General features: G+C 49.7%; 1 protein-coding gene across 1 annotated transcript in view; it reads left to right on the forward strand.

Annotated features, from left to right (window-relative positions):
• Positions 1 to 13676, forward strand: part of Sema2a (Semaphorin 2a) — a 271050-nt gene that overhangs the window by 197957 nt on the left and 59417 nt on the right. The window lies entirely within an intron of this gene.

The raw sequence follows: 13676 nt of genomic DNA on the forward strand, positions 1-13676 counted from the left end.
CCAGGTACCTATTTACCACTAGGTGAACAGGGTGCATCAGGGTGAGAGAAACATTTTGCCAATTTATCTCCGCCTCCACCGGGGATCGAACCCGGGACCTCAGGACTATGAATCCGAAGCGCTGTCCACCCAGCTGTCAGGCGCAGAGAGTAATCTAGTTGGAAAGATGATGGGAAGCGAAAAGACAATAGATGGAAGATGCTGTGGCTGGAGGAGTGAGGAAAACACTCCTTCTAGTGCTCAGTATTAGCTGTAATGAGCTGGTAATTAAGGAGGAAATGAGTGGTTGCATTAACCAACTAATTATCCACGATGAGGTGGTGTTCGTGGCCTCGGCCCAGCCATAAGGCTGACTGTACGAGATGATGAATGGGAGAGAGAGAGAGATACAGAGACAGAGAGAAAGAGACAGCCAGCCAGCTAGCCAGTCAGTCAGCCAGCCAGCCAGCCAGCCAGCCAGCCAGCCAGCCAGTCAACCAGCCAGTCAAGCAGCCAGCCAGTCAGCCATATAGCTAGCCAGTCAGACATGTTTTACTCTGTACCTCCTGAAGATTTCATCAAAGATGAAACTATCAATGATTTCTCTCAGTATATTTCGTGTGTAGTCTCTCCTATACGGGGCCTCGGGTGTATGGAACAGTTGATGAGTCAACTGGACCATCAACACGCTCTCTGAAGAGTCATCAACATCAACAAGCTCATCAGAACTTGGTATGAGAGGAGAGAGCAAGAGCAACATCATCACTACCACTCAACGTATTCATCACTCATAATGATACATATCTTAAGGTATTCCTGGATACAAGTATCCTCCACTATGGGATGACATCCCAGGGCATGTCGACCACTTGGGCTGGACGGTAGAGCGACGGTCTCGCTTCATGCAGGTCGGCGTTCAATCCCCTGTCGACCGTCCATAAGTGGTTGGGCACCATTCCTTTCCCCTGTCCCATCCCAAATCCTGACCCCTTCCCAGTGCTATATAGTCGTAATGGCTTGACGCTGTACACATTTGTGAGTACATTGTTCAGGGCATTGAGGCATTGTCAGTAATTTTAAGAATCTCAGAGGCTCTGGTCTGAAACTTGCTCCATTGGTCAGTTGTCTGTGTTGTGGGACGGGTCTTCTGGCACTGCTCCCCCCTACTTCCAGTCAGTGGCACTGCTCTCCCCTGACCCCCCTGCTTCCAGTCAGTGGCACTGCTCTCCCCTGACCCCCTACTTCCAGTCATTGGCACTGCTCTCCCCTGACCCCCTGCTTCCAGTCATTGGCACTGCTCTCCCCTGACCCCCTACTTCCAGTCAGTGGCACTGCTCTCCCCTGACCCCCTACTTCCAGTCAGTGGCACTGCTCTCCCCTGACCCCCTACTTCCAGTCATTGGCACTGCTCTCCCCTGACCCCCTGCTTCCAGTCATTGGCACTGCTCTCCCCTGACCCCCTGCTTCCAGTCAGTGGCACTGGCCCTCTGACCATCGCCTTAAGGCGGCCAATGAAAACGAAGGGAAGATTATCTGCTTGAAAAGCTCCACTAAATTGCTCTCATCTACAAGATAACCTCATCTCAAGATAACCTCAAGATGCTTGCTCTCATCTCAAGATTACCTCAAGATACTTGCTCTCATCTCAAGATAACCTCAAGATGCTTGCTCTCATCTCAAGATAACCTCAAGATGCTTGCTCTCATCTCAAGATAACCTCAAGATGCTTGCTCTCATCTCAAGATAACCTCAAGATGCTTGCTCTCATCTCAAGATAACCTCAAGATGCTTGCTCTCATCTCAAGATAACCTCAAGATGCTTGCTCTCATCTCAAGATAACCTCAAGATGCTTGCTCTCATCTCAAGATAACCTCAAGATGCTTGCTCTCATCTCAAGATAACCTCAAGATGCTTGCTCTCATCTCAAGATAACCTCAAGATGCTTGCTCTCATCTCAAGATAACCTCAAGATGCTTGCTCTCATCTCAAGATAACCTCAAGATGCTTGCTCTCATCTCAAGATAACCTCAAGATGCTTGCTCTCATCTCAAGATAACCTCAAGATTCTTGCTCTCATCTCAAGATAACCTCAAGATGCTTGCTCTCATCTCAAGATAACCTCAAGATGTACAGCAATTTTGATCGTATCTAAATGGTTTTTTCTTGGCCCTTCCTGGAAGAGTGTTGAGCGTGGAGGGCGTTTTATGCGCATTCGTTTGGATATGCGTAATTACTCGTTACTTACGCATTCATGACATTACGCAGGAGTTACAGACTCGCCTACACCCTTCTTCCGCGGTTAATGAAGGTACAGGTACAGTAAGTATGACAGGAACAGGTAAAAGCAGGTACATTAGACACATACAAGGATGATACGGTACAGGTAAAAGCAGGTACATTAGACACATACAAGGATGATACGGTACAGGGGTACTGTATCATCCTTTGCAAGATGGTGCAAGATCTTATCTTGTTTATCTTGAGATGATTTCGGGGCTTTTTAGTGTCCCCGCGGCCCGGTCCTCGACCAGGCCTCCACCCCCGAGGAAGCAGCCCGTGACAGCTGACTAACACCCAGGTACCTAAATACTGCTAGGTATCAGGGGCATAGGGTGAAAGAAACTCTGCCCATTGTTTCTCGCCGGCGCCTGGGATCGCACCCGGGACCACAGGATCACAAGTTCTGGGAGGCTGTACCAATGATGGTACTTTTCCAAGACACTAGTGCTCTCTAGGGTGGAGCCGAGAGTAGAGGGCGGGTGTAGTAGAGGTCATAGATACAAAGAGTAGACGCAGGAAGAAGAGAGAGAGAATTATCAGGGGGAAAGCGCCAAGCCATTACGACTATATAGCACTGGGAAGGGGGTCAGGATAAGGATTTGGGATGGGACGGAGGGAAAGGAATGGCGAGAAGCAGCATCTTGTGCGGGTTCAGAGAACAGCACAAGATGGCCGTCTCTCGAAATTATCTTGATATATTATTGCTTACTATAAATCTAGGGAGCCGGTCGGCCGAGCGGACAGCACGCGGGACTTGTGATCCTGTTGTCCCGGGTTCGATCCCAGGCGCCGGCGAGAAACAATGGTCAGAGTTTCTTTCACCCTATCCCCCTGTTACCTAGTAGTAAAATAGGTACCTGGGTGTTAGTCAGCTGTCACGGGCTGCTTCCTGGGGGTGGAAGCCTGGTCGAGGACCGGGCCGCGGGGACACTAATCATCTCAAGATAACCTCAAGATAATTACTTCCGTCCTGCTGGCCTGCATACTGAGTAGGGCCACGCTTGGCCACAGCAGTCTAAGGGGGAGGTCGTCGAGGGTGAGGGGGCAAGGAGGCAGGTTTCGAGGTGTAACTGGAGGATGAGAGAGAGGAAGGGATGAGGGTGTCGAGTCGTTACTGGAGTAGGAGGTGAGATAGTCAAGGTGATAGACACAGCCGTGTAAAGCAATAACCATTCCTTGAGTACTCCCTTGTAGACGGAGAGGCTGTTGGTAACCTCATCCTCGACGCTGAAGGACAAGACTCCTCCATCCTCATGGAGTGAAGTGCAAGGAGGGGCCAGAAGGATGAGTCTACCTACAATCCTCCTCTGCCTCTCCATAAACAAAAATAACTTTTTTCCCTCAAAATCTGTCGAGGCAGATGCAAAAGAAGCGCCAATATTTACAGTGGTTTAAGTTTGACTAACACGTAGCAATTTTAACGTATCGAGGGACGGTACTTGAAAGGAAAGTTACTAAAAAGTTTGTACTCTCCGGGCTTGGGGAGTAGAAGAACTCCCAGAACCCCATCAAGCAGGTATATGTGGGCCTGCGGGCCGCTCCAAGCAACAGCCTGGTGGACCAAACTCTCACAAGTCAAGCCTGGCCTCGGGCCGGGCTTGGGGAGTAGAAGAACTCCCAGAACCCCATCAAGCAGGTATATGTGGGCCTGCGGGCCGCTCCAAGCAACAGCCTGGTGGACCAAACTCTCACAAGTCAAGCCTGGCCTCGGGCCGGGCTTGGGGAGTAGAAGAACTCCCAGAACCCCATCAACCAGGTATATGTGGGCCTGCGGGCCGCTCCAAGCAACAGCCTGGTGGACCAAACTCTCACAAGTCAAGCCTGGCCTCGGGCCGGGCTTGGGGAGTAGAACTCCCAGAACCCCATCAACCAGGTATATGTGGGCCTGCGGGCCGCTCCAAGCAACAGCCTGGTGGACCAAACTCTCACAAGTCAAGCCTGGCCTCGGGCCGGGCTTGGGGAGTAGAAGAACTCCCAGAACCCCATCAACCAGGTATATGTGGGCCTGCGGGCCGCTCCAAGCAACAGCCTGGTGGACCAAACTCTCACAAGTCAAGCCTGGCCTCGGGCCGGGTTCATGGAGTAGAGCTCTCGGAACAGACTATAGGTGTGCTCCAGGTATCACTACCTTTGGTGTGGTCCACCACTGGTGTGGTCCACTAGAGTATGGTCCACCACCGGTGTGGTCCACCAGAATATGGTCCACCACTGGTGTGGTCCACCACTGGTGTGGTCCACCAGAGTATGGTCCACCACTGGTGTGGTCCACCACTGGTGTGGTCCACCAGAGTATGGTCCGGAGCTAAAGTTGTAATCAATTCGGAATTCACAATGAGCTCTTGCCCCCCAAACTGGTTTTTAGAGCCCTAACCTCTCATCTCCTGTGTATGTGAGCGAGCCCACCCTCTCACCACTCAAATATATTTCTATCTTGGGTGGCCACCCCAGGGTCATGGCGACGACTCGAACCATTGGCAGAGCGGGAGAAATCTTGAAACCAGTTGTTAGAGCAACCTGTGAGTACGCGACTACTGACTCCTGTGTGTACGCGACTACTGACTCCTGTGTGTACGCGACTACTGACTCCTGTGAGTACGCGACTACTGACTCCTGTGTGTACGCGACTACTGACTCCTGTGAGTACGCGACTACTGACTCCTCCTGTGAGTATGCGACTACTGACTCCTGTGAGTACGTGACTACTGACTCCTGTGAGTACGCGACTACTGACTCCTGTGTGTACGCGACTACTGACTCCTGTGTGTACGCGACTACTGACTCCTGTGAGTACGCGACTACTGACTCCTGTGTGTACGTGACTATTGACTCCTGTGTGTACGCGACTACTGACTCCTGTGTGTACGCGACTACTGACTCCTGTGTGTACGCGACTACTGACTCCTGTGTGTACGCGACTACTGACTCCTGTGAGTACGCGACTACTGACTCCTCCTGTGAGTATGCGACTACTGACTCCTGTGAGTACGCGACTACTGACTCCTGTGAGTACGCGACTACTGACTCCTGTGAGTACGCGACTACTGACTCCTGTGAGTACGCGACTACTGACTCCTGTGAGTACGCGACTACTGACTCCTGTGAGTACGCGACTACTGACTCCTGTGAGTACGCGACTACTGACTCCTGTGAGTACGCGACTACTGACTCCTGTGAGTACGCGACTACTGACTCCTGTGAGTACGCGACTACTGACTCCTGTGAGTACGCGACTACTGACTCCTGTGAGTACGCGACTACTGACTCCTGTGAGTACGCGACTACTGACTCCTGTTAATACACTTTCAGCTTTCTCTTCCTATCGGATGTTTCAATCGATTTGAACTTCCTCTTTGTCAGTATTTACTAAGAATAGTGAGCTATTTTATTTTGATCAACACTTCTAGAAGCAGGCCGTGAGGCTAGAGGTTATCCTACGTCATCCTAGTTATCCTAGATGTTATCTAGGATAACATGTCTTAGATAACGCAACATTACGTGTTTTGTACATGAATTATGGTAGGGTTTCTTGCTATCAGTTCCCTCCTCTCTCTCTCTCTCTCTCTCTCTCTCTCTCTCTCTCTCTCTCTCTCTCTCTCTCTCTCTCTCTCTCTCTCTCTCTCTCTCTCTCTCTCTCTCTTCTCTCTTTGTTCCTTTTCCTCCTCTCTCCTAGGACTCCCTTTGATCCTAGCCCTCCCTCCTAGCCCTCCCTCCTAGCCCTCCCCCCCTCCTAGCCCTCCCTAGTTCCCTCATATCTCAACATCTGACGACCATACATGAAAGGGGACAGATGTGAATTGATGCAATTTCCTTAAAACGCTGGAAACGGGACATGGAAGAGGTGGGATGGGTGAGGGGGGGGGGGGCGTTGTCTGAGGTAATGATATCCCTCTTCCATTCCTCCCTCCCTTCCTTGTCTTTACCTTGTCTTGGTTTCGAGGATCAATGGCTGCGACCCGGTCTCTGGTTGGCCTAGGCCTCGTGGTTTGGTGGTCTGATGAATTGCCTATCTTGTGTCTACCTTGTGTAGCTTCCGGGGTTCAACAGCCCCGCGGCCCGGTCTCCGTCCAGGCTTTCCGGTTGGTGATCTGGTCAATCAGGCTGTTGGACGCGGCTGCTCGCAGCCTGACGTATGAGTCACAGCCTGGTTGATCAGGTATCCTTTGGAGGTGCTTATCAAGTTCTCTCTTGAACACTGTGAGGGGTCGGCCAGTTATGTCCCTTATGTGTAGTGGAAGCGTGTTGAACAGTCTCGGGCCTCTGATGTTGATAGTTCTCTCTTGAACACTGTGAGGGGTCGGCCAGTTATGCCCCTTATGTGTAGTGGAAGCGTGTTGAACAGTCTCGGGCCTCTGATGTTGATAGTTCTCTCTTGAACACTGTGAGGGGTCGGCCAGTTATGTCCCTTATGTGTAGTGGAAGCGTGTTGAACAGTCTAGGGCCTCTGATGTTGATAGTTCTCTCTTGAACACTGTGAGGGGTCGGCCAGTTATGTCCCTTATGTGTAGTGGAAGCGTGTTGAACAGTCTCGGGCCTCTGATGTTGATAGTTCTCTCTTGAACACTGTGAGGGGTCGGCCAGTTATGTCCCTTATGTGTAGTGGAAGCGTGTTGAACAGTCTCGGGCCTCTGATGTTGATAGTTCTCTCTTGAACACTGTGAGGGGTCGGCCAGTTATGTCCCTTATGTGTAGTGGAAGCGTGTTGAACAGTCTCGGGCCTCTGATGTTGATAGTTCTCTCTTGAACACTGTGAGGGGTCGGCCAGTTATGTCCCTTATGTGTAGTGGAAGCGTGTTGAACAGTCTCGGGCCTCTGATGTTGATAGTTCTCTCTTGAACACTGTGAGGGGTCGACCAGTTATGTCCCTTATGTGTAGTGGAAGCGTGTTGAACAGTCTCGGGCCTCTGATGTTGATAGTTCTCTCTTGAACACTGTGAGGGGTCGGCCAGTTATGTCCCTTATGTGTAGTGGAAGCGTGTTGAACAGTCTCGGGCCTCTGATGTTGATAGTTCTCTCTTGAACACTGTGAGGGGTCGGCCAGTTATGTCCCTTATGTGTAGTGGAAGCGTGTTGAACAGTCTCGGGCCTCTGATGTTGATAGTTCTCTCATGAACACTGTGAGGGGTCGGCCAGTTATGCCCCTTATGTGTAGTGGAAGCGTGTTGAACAGTCTCGGGCCTCTGATGTTGATAGTTCTCTCTTGAACACTGTGAGGGGGTCGGCCAGTTATGTCCCTTATGTGTAGTGGAAGCGTGTTGAACAGTCTCGGGCCTCTGATGTTGATAGTTCTCTCTTGAACACTGAGGGGTCGGCCAGTTATGTCTCTTATGTGTAGTGGAAGCCTGTTGAACAGTCTCGGGCCTCTGATGTTGATAGTTCTCTCTTGAACACTGTGAGGGGTCGGCCAGTTATGTCCCTTATGTGTAGTGGAAGCGTGTTGAACAGTCTCGGGCCTCTGATGTTGATAGAGTTCTCTCTCAGAGTACCTGTTGCACCTCTGCTCTTCAACGGGGGTATTCTGCACATCCTGCCATGTCTTCTGGTCTCATGTGATGTTATTTCTGTGTGCAGGTTTGGGACCAGCCCCTCTAATATCTTCCACGTGTAAATTATTATGTACCTCTCCCGCCTGCGCTCTAAGAAATACAGATTTAAAACTTTTAATCGGTCCCAATAATTAAGATGATTTATAGAGTGGATTCAAGCGTGAAGGATCTTTGCACGCTCTCCTGGTCAGCAATTTCTCCGGCTCTGAATGGGGCTGTTAGTGTGTAACAATATTCCACCCTAGAGAGCACTAGCGTCTTGAAGAGTATCATCAGTGTTTGGAAGATCCTTGTTATCCAACCTGTCATTTTTCTTGCAGTTGTGACGGCTTTTGTGTTCTTGAAAGGTAAGTTCTTCTGCCATAATTACGTGTATGACATGATTTGAACTGCTTTTTGTACGGTTATCTTGAGGTTATCTTGAGGTGATTTCGGGGCTTTAGTGTCCCCGCGGCCCGGTCCTCGACCAGGCCTCCACCCCCAGGAAGCAGCCCGTGACAGCTGACTAACTCCCAGGTACCTATTTTACTGCTAGGTAGCAGGAGCATTCAGGGTGAAAGAAACTTTGCCCATTTGTTTCTGCCTCGTGTGGGAATCGAACCCGCGCCACCGAATTACGAGTCCTGCGCGCTATCCACCAGGCTACGAGGCCCCCCTATCCACCAAGCCCCCTACGAGGCCAGGCTACGGGGTTTCAGTTTTGATACATTTTTTTCCCCCATAGCGCAGGAGCTATGGGATATAATTTTTTAGTGATTAATATAATGGTATATAATGAGAACTTATATATCTTCATTATATATCACGTTATACTGTGGTGGTGACAGCAAGAAAAATAGTTTGTTGTTTAAACGTGTGAGGACTTACAACGTCAGTACTCGCAAGTGTTTCATCTTGGTGGGTTGTTCTATAGTGCGGGTTGACTGCGTTATATATGTGGTTTCTATGTGGTTTCTATGTGATTTATATGTGGTTTTATATGTGGTTTCTGGTAGTTTGTTGGTGTTTATTTCATTGTGTAGGAACTGGTACTTGTTTTTATTGATCATATAATGTTCTCTGTCTGTCTGTCTGTCTGTCTGTCTCTCTGTCTCTCTCTCTCTCTCTCTCTCTCTCTCTCTCTCTCTCTCTCTCTCTCTCTCTCTCTCTCTCTCTCTCTCTCTCTCTCTCTCTCTCTCTCTCTCTCTCTCTCACACACACAAGGCCTCGTAGCCTGGTGGATAGCGCGCAGGACTCGTAATTCTGTGGCGCGGGTTCGATTCCCGCACCAGGCAGAAACAAATGGGCAGAGTTTCTTTCACCCTGAATGCCCCTGTTACCTAGCAGTAAATAGGTACCTGGGAGTTAAGTCAGCTGTCACGGGCTGCTTCCTTGGGGTGTATGTGTGTGGTGTGGAAGAAAAAAAAAGTAGTTAGTAAACAGTTGATTGACAGATGAGAGGCGGGCCGAAAGAGCGGAGCTCAACCCTCGCAAACACAACTAGGTGAATACACACACACACACACACACACACACACACACACACACACACACACACACACACACACACACACACACACACACACACACACACACACACACACACACCACCCCCTCCCCTCTCTCCCTCCCCTCCCCCCTATCCCTCCCCTCCCTCCCCCCTACATCTCCCTCCCTCCCCCCTACATCCCCCTCCCTCCCCCCCTCCCTCCCCCCCTACATCCCCACCCCTCCCCCCCTCCAACAAGGGCAAACACAGCCTGGTAAGCACAGACACACACACACACAACGCACAAACCTTGACTAGTATATTGAAAACCTCTTGGACATTCCTGTTGGGGCCGTTGCTATGGGGATGCTGAGAGGGAGTGCGCCCAGGGCATGCGCTGCCTCGTGCGCTCACGCCATAAACACACACGCACACACACACGCGCGTTCGAGTGCGTGCACGCCGCCGCACACACCCTGACTTGAATACAAGGTTCCAGACGGTCATTTGCATGTCCTTGTTATTCCGCTCGAGGGAGGGCCATGGATAGGGCTGACCCACAGCCCTCTATCCTCAGCCCTCTCCCCTTCATGGGGGGCTCTCCCTACACCCCCCAAAATTCACCTCAAGCTTCGCACCTAATCAGCTTTACTCCTGCCGCTTTCCCCCAGTCCCTAATCTTCCAAGATCATGATGCTTTTTTGCTTTCGACCAGCAACAGCATCCAGCAACCGGGGGCCTGGTTAGGAGCAGCTGGTCCGCGCCCCTCTGGAAAGACGGTAGTAGTGCTACCGGTGCTAGAACTAGTATTAAATAGGTACTAATTAGTACTAGAACTAGTCAGCAAGGCCCAGATGTGTCTGGGTACAAGGGGTGAACAACCCAGCGGGTTTTCTTCCTATTGGGGAGTGTTTGCTGCAATGGCGGTTGAGTCGGCTCGCGCTGGGGTATACCCAATCAGCTCGCGCATTATTGGGTATACCCCAATCTCCTGGTATACAACTGTATACCAGGAGACGTGACCAAGGGATGTAGACCAAGCGGTTTACTCTATTACATGCTGGTTAGTTTAAGCTATTTGTGATAAGTCTTAATATAACCCTCCAGAGGTTGATAAGTTTTTAAGACATCAAAGCAGCGTGCTGTAGAGAAGTATATTTGAGGAGATAAATCCACAAGGTCCGTGATGAGGATTCGAACCAACGTACGGGATGTTACCAGATGCGCCTTGTGGATTTGTTCATTTGATATCTCACGTTATCGGGATTTTTGTGTGTATGGGTAATGGACTTTCCAGGGCATAGCCCCCTAGAACATTAGGCTATCCAAGGGCTACTTTCCAGGCATAGCCCCCTGGAACATTAGGCTATCCAAGGGCTACTTTCCAGGCATAGCCCCCTGGAACATTAGGCTACCCGAGGGCTACTTTCCAGGCATAGCCCCCTGGAACATTAGGCTATCCAAGGGCTACTTTCCAGGCATAGCCCCCTGGAACATTAGGCTACCCGAGGGCTACTTTTAACTTGTATCAGTTAGGCTCCAGCCAGCATTGATAAAAGGAAGACTATTTAGTTATATGAGAGTAGGAGTCTCACACTTGGACTCCAGTGTGTGTCCGCGATGAAATCTCTGAGCGCGGGTACCTGATTGGCTGACGAGGCGGCCATGACTCCAGCCATTTTCATTTGGCCAATCATGCGCGAGCTTACATGCCGCGTAGGGTACGAAAGTAAATAAAGTTGGTGATCCAGTATTTTTATATATTTGTTTGAAATTTTCAATGGTTTCCAGAATATAGCGTTTAGTGTTGTGAAAGCCTAATCAGTCTTCGTATCATTGAACGCTGTATTCTGGAAAAGAGACTTGAAAATGTAATATTATACATTATATTAACAGGATAATTCTGGGCCACGTAAAGAAAACGGGCTGAATTAAGTTGACTTAGAAGACACGAGTTAAATTTCAAGAAAATGGGGTTTCGGTGAAACTGGAAGATCTGTTTCTTTTGATTGGTTTCTCTAAGCTTCCAGTCAAGCTGTTCCAGACCGTTCTGGAACATCCAGAGGGTGTGCTGGCCCTGAGTGATACTCCAGTCTTTATGTAGTTTATTTCCTAAATTTTTGATGTGTGGGGTCAGACGCCTCAGTGTGGGGTCAGGGCCCCCCTGTGTGGGGTCAGGGACCCCCAGGACCCCACCTGGGAGTCCAGGTTCCCAGGTGGGGTCCGGGACTCGGGGTCAAGCGTAATGACATCAGCTTTAAGTCTTTAAATATTTAGACGGCTGGGTGCAGTGTTAAACCCTCACAATTTTCAATGTTTTAAACCCATATTCAACAATTGGTCTTCCCACTTATGCTGATAACATTTTGGGTGTTGCAAATACCCTATATATATATATATATATATATATATATATATATATATATATATATATATATATATATATATATATATATATATATATACGCAGAAAATATGGGCCTACGGGCCGCTCCAAGCTCCAAGCAACAGCCTGGTGGACCAAACTCTCACAAGTCAAGCCTGGCCTCGGGCCGGGCTTGGGCAGTAGAAGAACTCCCAGAACCCCATCAAGCAGGTATATGTGGGCCTGCGGGCCGCTCCAAGCAACAGCCTGGTGGACCAAACTCTCACAAGTCAAGCCTGGCCTCGGGCCGGGCTTGGGCAGTAGAAGAACTCCCAGAACCCCATCAAGCAGGTATATATAAGGATACCACCTCTGGTGCAATTGTAGGGACCCATAGCCTCGAAGAAGAAAATAAAGAGTATTCAGAGAAGACCTTGTGGCTTCTCACTGAATACTTTACACACACTCACATATAACAATTACTGTTCGAAGACCTCATCCAGCTCCTTGGGGACGCGTGCCCAAGATACAGCAAGCGCTTCCTCTCTGGAACGCGACACTGAGGCGCTGGAACAGTTGCGTCAGATTTAGCTACTGAGAACGAAGTGTCCATGTAGCACGGGCTATGGTGAGCCCGTAAATACGCTAGAACAGGAAACTGGCCGCTCTTGAGTCCCTTAGTTCACCTAATGAGTTCCTCACCCACCTCATTAAGGAACTTTAGTGCACAGTTACCTCAGGCATTAAGGGATCTCAGAGCCTGTTACCCCCCAATGCTTGTCAGGTTAAATAGCTGCTTCAACGACACACAGTTGAACTAGGTTATCTTGAGGTTATCTTGAGATGATTTCGGGGCTTTTTAGTGTCCCCGCGGCCCGGTCTTCGACCAGGCCTCCACCCCCAGGCAGCAGCCCGTGACAGCTGACTAACACCCAGGTACCTATTTTACTGCTAGGTAACAGGGGCATAGGGTGAAAGAAACATTGCCTATAGGTGCATTATAACTAGCCACCAGTCGAGGACCGGGCCGCGGGGACACTAAAGCCCCGAAATCATCTCAAGATAACCTCAAGATAACGAAATTCGTTTCGTTTATTTTCCAATTGAAAGAACAATTCTAATAATTCGGTGAAGGTAATTACAGTGACCTGATATGTGTGTGTGCAGGGTTGTGCTCGTGCTCCTGGGCCCCCATTATCCCCTTGAGAGGGATGAAAGAGGGGGTTGTGGGTGCAGGACATCAGGGGTCCCCATCACAGCCCTATTAATCTTCATTAATGGGAGTCTCCGGCGGTCGTCTCAATCCCAACGACGTATCCTCCCCATCCTCATTAGTTTACCCCCCTACCCCTATCCCCCCATGTCTCTAACCCACCTCCCCCATCCCCCCCCCCCCCCCCATCATCGGGGGAGGAGTAGCGGAGAGAGGGAGCTATTTTGTTGGGGGTTCTGGAGGTGTGGGGTCTTGGGCCTATCCAGTCTGTATATATACAAGAGAATGTGTGTCTGTCCATGGATAGAGAACAGACGTCCTCCTCTGTATGGGCCTCGGGGGAGTGGAAGATCTCCCGAAACCCTGTACAGGTAAGATCCAGGTAAGATTATATGCTCCACTCTATCACGAGCAAGAGATAATTAGTCTAAACAGGTAGTTACAAATTCCCGGAATTGGCAAACGTTCCTATTCGTTGTATCTACAGTGTGGGGGGTCGAACCTGGGTCCCAAGCCAGGCTCTGGGAGTAGAAGAACTCCCGAAACCTTCTCCAGGTATGTTCCAGGCAACATGGGTTTTGTGATCGTATCTTTTTTTCTCGGAACTGTATTTCAAAGATGTTTATGGTGATCAAGACCTTCTGATCTGCTCTCAGATTACCTGGGTAGTTATCCTGATATGATGATATGGTGCGGTTACCTTGAAGTTACCTTGAAGTTACCTTGAAGTTACTTTGATATCTTGAAGTTACCTTGAGGTTACTTTGATGTTATCTTGAAGTTACCTTGAGGTTACCTTGAAGTTACTTTGATGTTATCTTGAAGTT

The sequence above is a fragment of the Procambarus clarkii genome, chromosome 79 (assembly GCF_040958095.1).
Source record: "Procambarus clarkii isolate CNS0578487 chromosome 79, FALCON_Pclarkii_2.0, whole genome shotgun sequence".
Classification (NCBI taxonomy): Eukaryota; Metazoa; Arthropoda; class Malacostraca; order Decapoda; family Cambaridae; genus Procambarus; species Procambarus clarkii.